This window comes from Ambystoma mexicanum, chromosome 4p (assembly GCF_040938575.1).
Source record: "Ambystoma mexicanum isolate Mex_15411 chromosome 4p, UKY_AmexF1_1, whole genome shotgun sequence".
Lineage (NCBI taxonomy): Eukaryota > Metazoa > Chordata > Amphibia > Caudata > Ambystomatidae > Ambystoma > Ambystoma mexicanum.
Genome location: NC_090927.1, coordinates 210,635,404 through 210,652,130, shown reverse-complemented (window position 1 = coordinate 210,652,130; position 16,727 = coordinate 210,635,404).

Here is a 16,727-nt window from a genome sequence, read left to right as displayed (position 1 = left end):
GATCAGCACTTCATCCTACCAATACACTGACTGAGATACCATAAACAGCCATTATTACAGCGCTTAGAAGCGATCGCAAACTATAAGCACACACTGGTGATTGTATTTAACAAAATGTTCCAGCCTGTGAAACGGAAAAAGGAAAGGTGTGTAGGTGATACATATGCAGTACAAGAATGTCCATATTAGGCAACACAGGCCCCATATATTAAAACATCGTTTTCATTTTAATTTCTAAACAATTAATCCTACTTTGATTAGTGTTAAATATCTTTCCTAATAAAAAAAAGAGTTCCTGTCCTCCTGAAAGACACCTCACTAAAACGGTGCATTCTGGACAGAAAACAAGATAATTTAGATTAAAAAAGACATGATTTAAAATTGTACACAGGGGGCCTCATTTACAAAACCTTTTTCAATGTGATGCGCCTTTGTAAAACGTTTTTTTGGAAACACGCCCAGAATGTTCAAATAAGGAGACCTGCAAATAACAGCATTCACAATTTATGATTAATGCCCTGTGTGTGCCCAATTTTCCTAAAAAAAGAAGGCCGACATGGAATTAGTAAAGTGACTTTGTAGCTTTACTGTTTCCATAGCTAGGATGCTGGTGGACGGACGACCTCGGCCCAAAGTTGATGGGAGGCAAGCAGGTAAGTCAGGTGGTTTGGAAAAGAATGAGGGTGGAGGTGTGGGATTTAGTAGAGACCAAGGGGTAGGATCCTGGGAGTGTCAGACACCCAGGAGATGCACACAGGAGGCAGAGACAACATGGGCGATCAATGATGGATTCAGCTTACGTTCCGAGACTTTTGACTGTCCATACGCTCTGCCACAGGTGTGGATATGCCATCCAGCCCTGTTTTGTTAATTTGCGATGGTGCATATGTATTTCTATAACAAATGGTGGACTACAAGTCCCAGAATGCAAATAAAACAAATAATAAAGTAGGCCGTTGAGACCTGCTCCTGGTAGCTGGAGGTGTGCTTGTCTGTTTCTTGAACCTGGGGTGAATTCCTTGATTAATGTCGGAGTGTGGTGAGAGTATATGTGGGCGTGTGGTGTGTGTGGGGGGGGGGGGCGGGCGTGGGAGTGAACATGTGTGCTGCAGTAAGAGGGTCGGGGTGTTTTTTTTTTAATTCACCATATTCTTGAGGGGGAATTGTATTATCCCACCTCAAGCTTTCGGGATCTCAAAGCATGTTTCCATAGGCCCACATTAATTATCTCATGTGCTGCCTTTTTAAGCCCCTTGGAGTAGCAAAGAAACATTTTTTATGGATTTCAAATTTCCCAGAAGCATACCTTGTCTCCTTCAGCAACACTGGTCCTGATTTACAAAAGCGTCTTACAATGGCGCAGTACCTTTGTAAAATACTTGAATTGGGCCCCCTGTCTTTACATTATAACATAGTTCACGGCTTTTGCTTGGAATCACTTAGGCATCATTATATGTGGGATTTACAAAGCGCCAACCTATCTGAGAAGCAACTGGGTGCTATACAATGGGAACCACCCACGCCTACAGCCAGCGACCGAGTCTTGCTTCTGGGGTGTGCGTGGAGTCTCCTGCCAGTGATTCGGGTTCTGTGCGCTGCAGAAGTAGCAGTGCAGCAAACATTCTAACCAGCATTTAGAGGTTCTTGATTGCAGTGCCAGCGCGCTGGAAATACCCAGTTTTTTTTTATTATCCTAACTCAAAATCGCATTTTATATAGGCTCTGCGAACCTTAACTCAATCTATGCACTAGTTGCGCGGATCTAAGCAGCAGCCACTCAACCCCCTGAGCCATTCTCTTTATGTTTACAGATGGTAGAGGATATGTGCCTGGAAATAAAATTGATAAGAAAGATGTATATGTGCTGAACACTATTCACGTGCAGACCGTGGGCACTGTTAAAATAAAGAATATATTGTAAAGGGGTATGTATGTATATTTTGAAATATTCTGCTTGAAGGAATGACTGCGCTGCTATCTAACGTTCCCAATGGCTCAACGTCGTCACATGTGCATGTAGAAAAATACGATTGCAATTCTATTTGATTTGCTTTGAACAGTAATGCAATCATTTCAATGTATGATAGGTTAATACGTACCGTCCACGGCAACTCAATTGATAGAATTTGTAAACGTGCTAGAAAATAAAAGAACGGCTGTTTGCTTTGTCTGTAGCGCGTCCAGGTCGCATTCACGAGGCTTGTCCCGAGTACAGGCACAGCGCTCAATACCCCATAATTATGAATACTCGCAGTTCCGCAGTGTTTAACATGCAAGCATGCGGGGCAGGTGCGCGGGATGTGCGTGCTCCTCGTCACCAGTGGCTGGGGACGATGTGGCACCTCGATAATATGGAGCACGGGATAGCTCGGGTCCTTCGCATACTGGGGTACCCGGGGAGCGGGGTAGAGTCAGTCTCAGTCGCAGCCAGAGGACTGCGCGGACAGCTGCTCCGAGCATGCTCGCGTGCCAGGTGGAGCCAGTGGAGTGGGGGAGCAGTCAGTCACTTGTCTTTAGGCTGAGTAGTGTGGGCTCCCTTTGCTCCCTCTATCTGACCCCTACCTGAGTAAATAACATAGCAGACCAGTTTTGTTGTGGAAAAATTATAGGCCGTAGGCATTTTTTATTTTCTTACAGAAAATACATAACAAAAAACAATAACACCATCATTAGCTTTTGGGCACCTTGTGTCCAGTTTTGGAGTTGGCCAAGGCTCCTCCCGAGCCTTTGCTACCCTTGGGCCTCCGTTCCTGGGCACATGCCGCCTATGACTTATTTGGACCATGTACCGAAAGAAAGTACTCAGCGTTCTGGCTCCTGCCTGCTTCCTCCTTCGTCCCTTATCCTTGTAGGGTGGGTTGGGTGGTAAATGTTCCTTCTTTCCCCTTGTCCAGGTCCTAAGAGCTTGCCCGAGAGAGGTGAGCTCCTTACCTGGTTTTGTCCTGTTTCTCCTTTCCTGGGGTTACTTATACCCCTGAGCCCTTTTGTTCCGCCCTTGGGGGCCGGGCTTACCCGGCCCCCTTCCGTTACTTCTCGCACCTTCCCCAGGTGCCATTTCCTGCCCTTCCTGCTCCTTTTGTGTTGCGGGGCGCCATTTGGACGCCCCTCCCTACTGCTTCCGCGCCGTTTCCCCCCCACCCTGCGCCTAAACTCCCAGGCCCTCTATCGTCCCGTATTTCATACGGTCCGGGGCCTGGGGCATAGGCTGAGTAGTCTGGGCTCCCTTTGCTCCCTCTACCTGACCCCTACCTAAGTAAATAACATAGCATACCAGTTTTGTTGTGCAAAAATTATAGGCCGTAGGCATTTTTTATTTTCTTACAGAAAATAAATAACAAAAAACCATAACACCGTCATTAGCTTTTGGGCACCTTGTGTCTAGTTTTGGAGTTGCCCAAGGCTCCTCCTGAGCCATTGTTACCCTTGGGCCTCCGTTCCTGGGCACATGCCGCCACACCTGAGAGGGCGTTGCCACGCCCGCTCAGGTCCCCCCAAAAGCGCTTCTACCTGCACCCCCGTTCCTGCAGCGCCCTGAAAATGTTGTCTACAAAACCCCCCATCCCCCTGGTTGGCAGGTGTACCCCGTCGTGATGAAACATGTCCAGATTGTTTTGTGAGAGACCATGCTTTATGAAATTAAGCCCTGTGCTCTTACAGTATTTCTCTACTGCCTTATTCAACTTCCTTCTCGCTGTCTCAATTGCCTACCTCCGATGCGCCCCATACCAGACTCTCCGTGTAATTACCTCGGACATAAAGAGTTCAGTTTTCCACCAGCAGTGTGCTATGCTATGCAGGGACTCGCAGATGCTCCTTTGTAACTCTCCCCTATTCGTGCTGACCAAATCATTCCCACCAAGGTGTATAACCAGGTACTCAGGGGGCTCCCTGAAGCCGATCAGGTCTGACAACCTGTCGTGGATGTCCTCCCAATGCATCCCCGGGAGGCCCCACCATGACGTAATGGTGTCCTTGAAGTGGAGACTTTGCTTTACCTCCTCAATCCATCTGCCTGTCCGTGTCACGAGGGAGTGCCCTACTAACCATGCTGATTTGTAGGGGCATGTCTCTGTTGAAAAAAGGGGAAATGGGGTGTTTCATATCAGATCCTCTCTTATGTATTATACCCTTTTTGCCCACAAGCCCCCTGCCCATACCGAGGTTGCTGCTCCTATCCTGCATGAGTGTGTTCCAAACTCAGCTGGATCCCATCCCGCTTTGGCCACTGCTTGTTTCAGTACCGCCTGAAATTGGTATCTGCTGAGTGCACTACCGTCCCTATGTATTAACAGTTGCCCTCCGCCCTCCGGTCGTATATCTAGGAATTCTTCAGTGATATATCTGGGACAGTGGTCCTTCTCTTTGATGTAATTGAGGTCTATTGCTCTCCCTTTCCCTGCTTGGTCTGTTTTAGATTTCCTCAACATTATGGTCATACCCTTGCTTCCCATACTAATATCTCTTTTTGCCAGGCCGTCGCCTGCTACCGTGTTCCGGACTACTAGTTCCCCCACCCTGAAGGCCCCGTAGTATGCCACTGCAAATGCTGCCCTGAACAGGGCTGTCTCATATATGCTACTGCATGTACTTTGTAATACTTTTAATAAGATCACTAGCTTCCCAAAGTTTAGCGGCCTTCTGCTGTCTGGTTTCTTCCCCTCCAACTTAGCCCAACCTTTCATTGCAAACTTTATTCTTGGGCTGTTGGTTGGATCTGGTACCCCGGTTATCTTTGCTGTGTATGCCACTGCGGCCAGGTGTGCTGCCGCCCAGCTTTTCTTTTTTCCCTTGGCAAATGCTTTTTCCAAAAATTCACACATTTTCTCTGATGAAATATCCCCCACATCTTGCACCTTTGTTTCCAACAACACACCTTCCACATGCTTTTCGTACTGCTTACCCGTTTTGTACGTTAGGGCGTTCCTGGTCAGCTTGTCTATGACCCGCTCTGTTCTCTGTGGTTCTCCAATTTCTTTAGGGTAGACCTTGAGGCCAACCGTTCTTTCCTTTCCAATGCTTTTAGCGGGACCCATGCCTTCCGTGGCGTGGGCGTTTGTTCCCTGTCGGCGTCCGGTCTCAGTTCCCTGAATCTTCCCCACTGAAAACGAGATAATGCATCAGCTACCATATTTGCTTCTCCGGCGATGTGCCTCGCCCTTATGCAGGCATTCATTTTTAGACATTCCAGTGTGATGGCTTTCATCAATTCCAATACTATCGGACAAGATGCGCTACCTTTGTTTAACACATGCACTACTGCCATATTATCCGACCATATTGCCAGCTCTTTGTCCTTTAGCTCTTCCCCCATGCGCATAATGCTACCCAGATTGGAAAGAGTTCCAGCAGCGTTATGGTCTTTGTCCATTCTTCCTCCTGCCATGTTTCTGGCCATTTTTCCGTGCACCAACTTTTCCCCAGTATTGCGCCAAAACCGAAACCCCCCGCCGCATCGGTGAACAGCACCCTTTTCTCTTCATTGTTTATAGGTGATCGCCAGATGACTGCCCCATTGAAAGACCTCAGGAATTCTGCCAAAATTTCGATGTCCCTCTTAATTCCTCCCCCTATCCTCACCCTGTGGTGCTCCATCTTTTCCCCTCTTGTCCTCAGCTCGATGCTTCTTTGGAATACTTTTCCTTGCGGTATGACCCGTCCCGCGAAATTACGTTTCCCTGCTAGTGCTTGCAGTTCTTTCAACGTAGCCTTTTTCCTCCCTTTTAGCCCTTTTATTGTTTCCAGCAGGTCTGTTACCTTGTCCTGAGGGATCCGGCATACCCCCTTTCTTGAGTCAATTTCCATTCCAAGGAATTGGATAACCTGTGTTGGGCCCATTGTTTTTTCCCCTGCCAATGGAAAACCCCACTCATTTGTTATCTCTACAAATTTGTCCAGCGTTGTTTTGCATAGTTTTGACCCGGTGGGCCCTACGAACAAAAAATCATCCAGGTAGTGCACGATCTTGGCCTCCCCCATTTTTTTTGTGACTGCCCAATGCAAAAATGAGCTTACCCTCTCAAAGTATGCGCATGATATGGCGCAACCCATCGGCAGACATTTGTCTATGAAGTACTGCCCCTCCCAATGCATGCACAACCACTTCTGAGATTTGCTGTTGACTGGCAACAGCCGGAATGCTAACTTAATGTCCGCTTTTGCCATCCATGCCCCTTATCCGGCTTTCCTGACTAATTCCACTGCTTCCTGGAAGTCTGAGTAGGTTACTGCAGTTTCCTCCTGTGGAATGCCGTCATTGACTGACGCCCCCGGGGGATATGATAAATGGTGAATCAGTCCGTATTCCCCCTCCTCCTTTTTCGGGACTAACTCCAGTGGTGAGCATATGAAATTGTCATATGGTAATACTGAAAAGGGCCCCCGATCCTACCTAGTTCCACCTCTTTCTGGATTTTTCTGGTTACTATCTCTTTGTTTTCTATAGCGGATTTTAGGTTTCCGGGGATAATTTGTGATCCTTGCCCTGAAAATGGGATGTTAAAACCTTGAAAACCTTGTCTGATCATTTTTGCCACTTCCTGGTCTGGGAATATTTGAAGCCACCCTTCCATTCTATCAATTCTTACCGGTGTAGCCCCCTTCCCTCCCCAGCCCCTATATCCGCTTCTCGTTGTTTCTGATGTTGGGTGCTGTCGCCCTTGTGCAATTGGAGCTGCTATGGTCTCCCTTACAAATCCCACACTTGTGGCTGAACTTACACTTCCAGCCCCAACTGCATGGTACCCCTTTTTCAAAATGTTGACATTTCCCTGGCTCTGCCCGTGCTGCCCACGTGCTCCCGCTGCCACATCCCTGTGCCGTGTCATGGCAAATTGTTCTGCCAACCTCTCTGTGAACCATATTGCCTACTCCGAAAGCTTTGATCCCTAGATCTGTCATAACTGCTTTCGTATCTTCTGTTGTTGTATCTATACTCTGATCTGTAATCATTCTGCCAATACTGCCTCTTCTGTTGGCCTCCTGAGTTCCGCTCCCTGTTCTCCCATTTTTCTTTCAATACATTAAATTTGTAGAGGTTGAAATTTTCCTCATCCCATGTCTGGAAAACAATCTATTTCTTTTCTGAACTTGTGGTCATATTCTTGCCATGCATCCCCCCCGAATGCCTTATATACCTTTAGTACCCTCTGCTGATAGGCCACCAATGATACCCCATCCTCGGGGAATTTTTGTAATATGATTGTTGACATTATCTGGAAGGTAGCCATCCTTAGCAGCCATTTCTCATCTTCTTTTATGTCCTCTATAGACACATCCATCCCCCTTTTCTGGCAGCCTAATAGAGAAAAAATGTCGATAAACTCCTTTCTCCATATCTTTTCCTTTACTTTGTCATTGATGTACCAATCCATCGCCTTCATGGACCTGCCTTGGGCATCCTTAGCTGTTGTACGTCTCCCATATTTTGTCATGACCGGGACCACCTCTTTGTCTAATGCAGCTGCTGCTGCTCCTGTTGGTGGTGGTACCCCTTGCGATGCTGCCAGAACTGGATTGGTACCCTGTGGTATCTCTCCGGGGTTTGGTGCTAATGGTGCCACTGGTGGTGCCACTCCCTGCGGTTGGCTGCCTGCCACTGGTGCAACTGGTTGTGGATTGGTACCCTGAGGCACCTCTCCTGCTTTTGGTACTGCCGGTGCCCCCTGTGGCGTTGGGACCGGGATTTCTGCAGGTTCCGCCCCTGCCCCCCCTGCCCCTTTCTGCTTCTCCTTTCTCACCACCCCCTTCCATTTTACCCATGCCTTCAGATGATCCCTCTCCTCATCCTCGCTACTCCCTTCCGCTGATGACGAATACCCCTGCTCCTCCCTGGGTCCCCTATTGCCTCTGCCCCTTCTGCCATTGGTTCTGGGCGACTTACCCTTACCCATGACACGTTTTCAACATTTTCACAATTTTTCTACCCACATCAACATTCACAGTACCTTTGTTTTTCTTGTTCTTCTTCTTCCTGGGTGTCTCTGTCTGGTCCTGCGATTTCCTTGGCTCTTCTCTGCTCCTCTTCTGTCCTTGGGGCGCTTCGTCCTCTCCTTCGCTGCTGCTGGGTTCCACAAACAACAAAGGTGACATTGCCTTTGCCCTTTCCACTTTTTGCATTACTTCCAACACCCATTGTGCCCCAAACTCCTTTTCTGCCTTCTTTGCCCATTCACTGAATTCTTGCGCCCTCTTTGCCCTCTCTTCTACCATTCTCCTTGTTTGAATGTTTTCTAAGTGCTGGTGTTGTCTTCTGCACTTCTTTCTTGCTGCTCCTTTGAACTCGAGCTTTTTCTCTTCTGCGCTCTGCTCTTTGCTTTCTCCTCCTGGCTGGCTGCCAGTTGTGATTCCACCCTGTGTTAGATTTTTTCTTGCTCCTTTGCCCTACAAGTCTCCTCCTGGCCGTGCCTTGTCAATAATGTTGCTGCCAATACTGATGCTCTACTGACGTGAGCTATTCGGGCACAGTGCGCTCTGCCCCTTTAAGAAATGTTATGCCCTTCCCAGCCAAGCCCTGTTTGCGCGTGCTGTTCGCCTGTCCCTTTAAGAAGGAAACAGGTTTTCTCGCGGCCGCGCAAAAGCATTGCTGCTCCCTCCGAATCCTTCGTGCCAGCACAAGGCCCGCCCTTCTGCTCGTCCACCGTTTCGCGGGCTTTCTTCAGTGCACGGCCTCTCACCCTGCACCCGTTATGACAAAGCTGTGCTCCGAAGCGGGCCGCCGCCTTGCTTTTCTTCTGGCGGCTTTGCTGACGGCGGTCTTCCTGATTTGGCTGGTCCTGCTGCGGCTCCTTCTGCACGGCGTTCCTCCGACTGCCTCCCACGATGATCCGCTGCTCCCCCTGCTCCGGCCGGAGCCTCCTGGACGACGCTGACCAGTATCGAGTTAAGGCTGCTCCACGAGTTGTACAAGTTGTACGACTAACGGGAGTTTGGCCGCCCTTGCTTGCAAAACAGAAGGAAAAAGGGAAATTTGAACGATCACCCCCAAGAGTAAATGTTCCTTCTTTCCCCTTGTCCAGGTCCTAGGAGCTTGCCCGAGAGAGGTGAGCTCCTTACCTGGTTTTGTCCTGTTTCTCCTTTCCTGGGGTTACTTATACCCCTGAGCCCTTTTGTTCCGCCCCTGGGGGCCGGGCTTACCCCGGCCCCCTGCCGTTACTTCTTGCACCTTCCCCAGGTGCCATTTCCTGCCCTTCCTGCTCCTTTTGTGTTGCAGGGCGCCATTTGGACGCCCCTCCCTACTGCTTCCGCGCCGTTTCCCCCCCACGCTGCGCCTAAACTCCCAGGCCCTCTATCGTCCCGTATTTCATACGGTCCGAGGCCTGGGGCATTAGACCGAGTCGCCACCTTTTCCAGTCATGTTCCATTTTCCCCACATATCGTCCACGACCTCCATCCCAACCCTGGCCCTCCAGAAAGGGCTATTTCCAATCTAAGCACAAATTCTTAAAGGAATGGTTTGCCCAAAAATGTTTATTGCCCAAAAAGATGGGCAATAATAAAACAAATATGCTCACACTTTATTTATTTTAAGTTCCTATGTAAAATTTTGAGCAATTGAAGCTCAAAATTTACAAAAGCAAGCACATGGGGGCATCCATTTTGTGAAATCGATGCCCGCCTGTGCTCGCTTTTGCTTTTGAGGCACTAATGTAGGAAAAGCCAGCCGGCTGTAGTAAACAAAAGCTACGACTGGGTGGCTTTTCCTTCATTGGTTTTTCTTTCTAAGTTTCTCAGGCTAAACATTTTTGGGTGAACCATTCCTTTAAGTATTTCAATCAGGCAATACACCCGGTTCTCAGCCTAACATGCAGTGCGCAAATGAAATACTTATTTGATTGTGTCTATAGGTTCAATATTCTGAGTGATATACCACTCATATCACACCCTTCTCAAAATACCCCCATGTCACAATGGACCAGGAATCAGGCTGGTTGGTAAAGGTAATATTTATTTATTTATTTATTAAAATTCAAATCAAACATATGCTTTAATATATGGGGCAGCAATCACCAATGTGGTGACAATAACAGATAGAAAGGCAGGTAAGGCAGTTAAGTTCACTTATAGCAACACAGAATATAAAACAAAGAGAAAAGAACGGTTTTGGCTTGTTTTAAAGATAGCATTTAAGTTAAGATTTCCCCCTGCAAATATCTCAACTCACAAATAAGGAATTCTACACAGATGTAAGGGAGCAGCAGGTATTCAGGAATAAAGAACAGTGTACAGGGTTTGAATACAACCTTCCCTCCCCAAACAAGAGAGAAAAACAGTTTGAAAATCTTACACTTTTAAAATGACATTCGAAAATGGCTGAGCAAAATCAATATAAATTCCAATGGGAGCAACACCGAAAAGGTGCTTACAATCATAAGCTTTAGTATGAGCAACAGTACACACTTTGAATCATAATGGAAGTTTGGAAATAATTGAAATTGAAAACTACACGTGTAAACTTTTGCAGATATGTGAATTCCCACCTAAAATTCACTAAACGGTTTTTGAGAATAACGGGTGAAATATACCAAAAACAGCACTTTTTAAGTTTAGGAAAATTTCATTTTCAAAGGCATTTGTGGGTTTTCAGCACAATGATGCTGTTTCATCCACTTTGCTCCATGTTGATTGTGGCAGAGCTCACTGGCATGCTCCTGCAGTGAGAACTCTGTTTTACCCCACCTGAAATCGGGTTGGTAGGGTGGTGCAGCCATTTTCTGGTTATTACAAAATGCAGTTTCAAGATTCTGGCACACACAGGAGTCAGCACATCCATTCTGGGCTGTTTCCTTCACCATTGCAGTAAAGTGATGTAGTGGGGCACATTGGAATGGGTCAAAATATCAAACAGGACCACCAGAAATTCATGAAACGAATCAAAACCTGCCTCTTTGCCACAGAACTAGAATTAATCCAGCACCTCCAAGCCAAGCCCCCTCGCTAGGCTAATCCCAAGGGATAGGGACCATTGCTTGAGACGAAGGAGCTGTTAACACTAACACCCGACATGAGAGGGAGCGCTCAGAAACCATAGTGGAAGGACCTCCCCTAGGAACAAAGGGAGACAATGCTAGACAGAACACAATTATGCAGTAGCCTGCGCAATATCTAGAAAGAACAGTAATACTAGCTTGCATCATATCTACACAAAATTGTGAAGATTAACTAGTGTCATAACTTGACATAACTATAACACTAGCTTGCGTCATATCCAGACAGAATTGTGATGCTTCGCCAGCGTCATAGATAGCCAGAGATATAACACTAGCTTGAGTCATATCTAGACAAACTGTGAATGTCAGCTTGCTTCACACCTAGACAGAATTGCGAATACCGCTTGCACCACACCTAGACAGGACTGGAAAGATTAGCTTGCGTTGCGTCTAGCCTGATTTGTGAATGTCAGCTTGCACCCACATCTGGACAGAACTGTGAAGATTTAACACTGCGTCACATCTAGGCAGAAAAGCAGTACTAGCCTGCGTCATCCCCAGACTGAATTGTAAAGATGAACCTACTCCCGATCTAGAGAGAGTTGTTATACTAGCTTGCGCCACACCCAAACATAATTGTGAAGATTAGTATTACGTCACATCCAGACAGAATTGTAAAGAATAGCATTGCGTCACATCTGGACAGAATTGTGAAGATTGGCATTGCGTCAAATCTAGACACAATTATGAATATTAACATTGCATCACGTCTAGACAAAACTGCGAAGATAGAATTGTGAAGCCAGCCATTGCTTCATATCTAGACATAATTGTAATATTAGCCCGTGTCAAATCTATACAGAAGCGTGTAGAATAGCATTGCATCACAACTAGATAGAATTGTCAAGATTAGCACGTGTCACATCTAGACAGAATTGTGAAGATAGCATTGCGTCATTTCTAGACAGATTTCATATCTTGACAGAATTCTGAAAATCAGCATTGCGTCACGTCTAGACAGAATTGCACTATCAGCTTGTGTCACATCCAGATAGAACTGTAAAGATTAGCTCGCGTCACACCTAGACAGAATTGTGAATGTCAGCCTGCGTCGCATCTAGATAGATTTGTAAAGATTGGCATTGCGCCACATCTGGACAGGATTATGAAGATTAGCATGCAGCGTGTCTAAAAAGCGATGCCACTAACCAACCACACTAATCAATCTCAACCCTCTGCATGCACCTCTCACACTCAAAACATACGCAACCACACCTAAAAAATTATGCAAACTGCATGCACTTCACTACATCGCAACGACAAAACACAACACACATAGCCTCACACAACAACACATGATGGCTACCGAACGAAAAGCACACCTAAGCTAAGCGAATGGTGCTAACCGAACTGAGGCTGCCAACAGCACATCACAGCTCTCTTGGTCTTTGCCCGCTCAACCTCACTAACAGTTCCCGCCCTTTTTTTTCTTTTCAGATCCGCCATAGCGCCAGGGGACCACTACAGTGGTGATAGTTCATGGTATAAATATCCTTTAACATAACATAAATAAGTGCCAGGGTCCAAATATTTTTGAGGTTGCCTGTGCCATGTTGGGGGCAATTTGCCAACCACTGCTTCCCTCATCCGCTGCTGCCCCCCCCAGTGTCAATATATTTGGAGCTGCTGCTGCAACTCCCACTGGCTCATTGGGTGTGATGTGTGCACTAGCCATGGCAGATGTGTGGTTTACAAATACCAATCAAAATAACATAAGATAGTAGTTGTGTATTGGAATGAGACACCAAATATTTAATTGCTCCGTTATCCACTTAATTCTATACGTGGCAGAATGAACATGTTGACCATCTATCCACAGAAAATTGTATAGTATAGTGAGGGGATGGACACATCCAGATAAAATCAATACTGACCAGACAAACACCAGAAATATCCTTTGTAGATAAGCACCCAGCACAGGAAGAAGCCATGCAACCTTAGCACAGGTGCTCACGCTCGGATGTGGCCTTTTCCCTGGGCTTGTCTCACTGCTAGGGCTGTTGGGTGATGACTGTCCTTTTGGCTTATCTATTCCAGGTGCCCCTCTATGGTCCTGGTGACGGTATGGCACAGTTTTCAGTCATGTGCAAGTGTGTGTTTAAGACGTAGTGCCCGATTCATGGAAATTTGCATAGAAATCCTGCAAGGGCCACGTGCTGAGAAGGACATTGCACGAGCTTGCACACAGAAAGAATAATGCGCGCCCCACGTATTCATGGAATTTATAGCGCAAAGTAACTGTATTCGCAAGTCATGCCCGGAACACCCCTGACACGTCCACACGCAAAGCATAAACAGCCAGAACAGCTACCTTTGCGGGCTCCCCTGGGTGCAAATTCACGCACCCTTCAAACAGTTCCTGGGGTCCCCCATAAGCAGGCCTGTGACTCGGGGACCCCCGTAATTATATCCAGCACCCCAACATCATGCGTATAAGAAATCGTAACTCAGCAATAACTCAGGAAATCTGGGTGCAAACCCCATAAAACATTCCTGCACCCCACTACACTGCTTACGCGCAATCCTAAGTTACATCGGAAGCCCGGTTGAGTACACGCACCCCGAAATCCGCCATGCAACCCCACCTGCACGCTGCAAATCCTACACACAAGTGTACCTACGCCTGCCTTCAGGTGGCGGATCGTATGATGGACTTGGGTGGCCATTTCCCACCTGAGACGTTGCACGTTCAAATCAATGAATACGTCTCGTGCAATTGTGGGTGTGCCAGGGACTGCCACAAGTTCTTCCCCATTTTTGGTACTGCGCCCCCCTCCCAGCCCTCTGCGCAAGCCACACCCGTGTTCTGCTTGGAGTCTCGCACAAGGCCCTTGACGGCTGGCACAGTCGTGCGGCGCCAACGCGAACTCCACGCAAGGCCAGGAAAAGTATCACGCATTCTATTCCATGAATCGACAAAGGCGGAAGTACCCTATTTTCCGTGCAGGTAATTCCATGAATCGGGCCCCAAGGCTTGTGGAGGCCTGGTACACCCTGTGCATTGGCACAGACCATTCTGTCAGAACACCAGAAGGAAAAGGGGGAAGTGCCCAGCTTGAAAAGGCCTTGCATGTGCCGTCCTACGTGCCCCTGCTTGTAGAAACACAGCAACGCTGACGCTGGTATATATACATGTGCATGCCTGCTTGCCCACTGAGCTAGCTAGTTGCACCTGGGACCCTGGCTGCTATAACCGTTGATTGAGAGGCTGCCCTCAACACAGGGAGTTCCTTCCCTCCCCAAATGTCACACAATAAACAGTTAATGTCAGTTCTTTTATTTAGCTCTATCTCAGCCTCATATCATGCCCGTTGGTTCTCTTAGCCAAGAACCAGGCCGGTGTACAATATTTTTGTATTTATTTAAATTAGAAGTAATAGAAATCACACTAAACTACACACGCCACCTTCTTTGTGGCTCACAATTTACTTCTTGTTCCACAAATAAATCACACAAATTAATTGTGAAAAACACAAATCACAGTACTTTATCTCAATTTCAATAAAAAAAGTTATTAGTGCTGGTCAGTGAACCAAATCAATTAGAAATATAGTACTGTGCAATTTCGATTTTCTTGTGCGCTTGAAAGGCTAGCAATAAATAAACACAGGGTGTATTAGCAGTGGATTTTTTAGAACCCCCCCCCTACTTTTGGTCTGTGTTGGGGAAGTGTGGTGAATCAGCTTTCAGGGCACCAGTGGTCCATGGATGAATATCGGTTTCCAAACCATCAATCAGTCCCCACACATCAAGTACACCAGAAAGGGTCCAAACAGATTTTAAACACAAGCAAATTATAAATCTCCTTGTTCAATTTTGGTAACATGGACCGAACGGTAGGCTTATCTCCGCAAGGTTGTGGATCGTTGGTTAGTTGCAACACAGCGAAAATACAATTATTACCCAATGATAAAAGGGAATGATAACCGTTCAGTCAAGGTTGTATACAAATATCTACTTTATTATTATCACAACAGACAGTTCTAGCACACTGCAAAATACAACCCACCCTTTAAAGGAATGCAGAGGACAGACAGATTCAAGCGGGAAGGGGATGCACTCTGGATACTGACAGCAGAGTAGTCGGTAAAGTAATGAATCCCAATAGTTCAAGGATACTTGGTTTCAGCACAACGGGAGCAATGGGTCGTAAAATAGCACTAGGGGCCTTCGGAGAAGGACGAGGGGGACAGAACCACAATGTACCTTGTGCTTGTAGAAGTTCTTGGTGCCCGACAGAGCCGAGTTGGTTTCAGGGTGCTTTGCAGTTTCTACGACATAGTTCAAGATGGGAGACAGCTTTGGGTATGAGGCGGCAGGAAGTTCAGCAAGCAAGGCTGGACGGACGGCTGCAGGCTGGCCCACATGGTGGCTCGGGGTCAGGAATTGTTATCTCAGTGCTGGTTTGTGGGTCTGAAGCACTGGTTGAGGCGTCTCAGACGGCATGAGCGACTGCGGCGTGGCAATAGTCATCAGTGCAGTCGGTTGCAGCTTGAGGGGCTCTGGTTGATGCTTGTCAATGCACGCCTCCTAGCTTCTTCACTGTGCTTGTGTCGTCCTTTAAGGCGGACGGTCCAAAGGTGAGGAGAGTGTTGCAGGCAACAGCCTTGTCCTTGCTTTGTTTCAGAGACTCTCTCGCACTTCCCACCTAGGAAGCTTGCTTGCAGAACCTAGCAGGGCACAAGATGTGCTGGCTGGGTACCGGAGTCTGGAGCTGCTGGAGGGTCCTCTGGATTCAATATCTCCTGTTCCCTTGGGAGATGTTTAGGGGAGTGATCTTGATTTCCTCTTGAAGGTCCTGCCTTCCTTCACTAGCGGAAGTTGTAAGGCAGACTGCACCTTCAGTCAGGGTCCAGTGCTGAGTTCTTGCTACTTCTTGCAAAGTCTTCAGATGACCTGCCCAAAAGAGGGTCCTGACAGTCTTTTCAAGCCAAATTGGCCACGGTGATTGGTGTAGGCTAAGCCTACCTTAATGAACCTGTCACGGTTTTATTACACAGCACACTCCAGCCAGGGACACCTTCCTCGTCAATGAATGTGGCGTACAATAAAGTGCTTTTATCTTTAATATGTTACAGATTCTTTTGAGTAGACCTCCAACCCGTCTCGCACCCAACCTCCACAAACACCCTGTGTCACAATGGACCAGGAATCAGGGTGGTGTGTATCAATAAAATATTTATTAATTTATTACTTAATGAAAAAGGAAAATCAAACAATTTTACAGCCATAAATGTTGTTGTACACAATTGCACTTATCTCTCCAAAACAATTAAGTTAAGATATCCTGTTACAATTCTCACAATCTTTAATGACAACACAACAAAAAGAGCAATTTTAGAAAGAGATAACACCAACGGTTTAGCACTCCCCCCCCTGCAACACTCACCGCCAAACATCAGCTAACTTGATTCCTTTGAATTAAAGGCACTGGCAAGGAGTAGGGATAGAAAGAGAAAACCGGATTCTGAGTAAAGCCAAGATGGGAGGCCAGCAAAGAAAGTGAAAACCCATTTTTGGAGCAAAATGGCAGAATTGGATTTTGATTATTACTCACAACAGCTAGGGGACAGAATGAAAGGAAATTTGTGTTGCTTACACTTGAAGAGACAGAGAAGCTTAGAGACTACTATTCAGCACACCAGGGCAACAATAGAAATAAAGTAGGAAAATCGGTTTTGGAAGGAAGCAAATGCAAAAGGAAAGATACAATGGGAAATGGAAATTTGTTTTACACAGGAT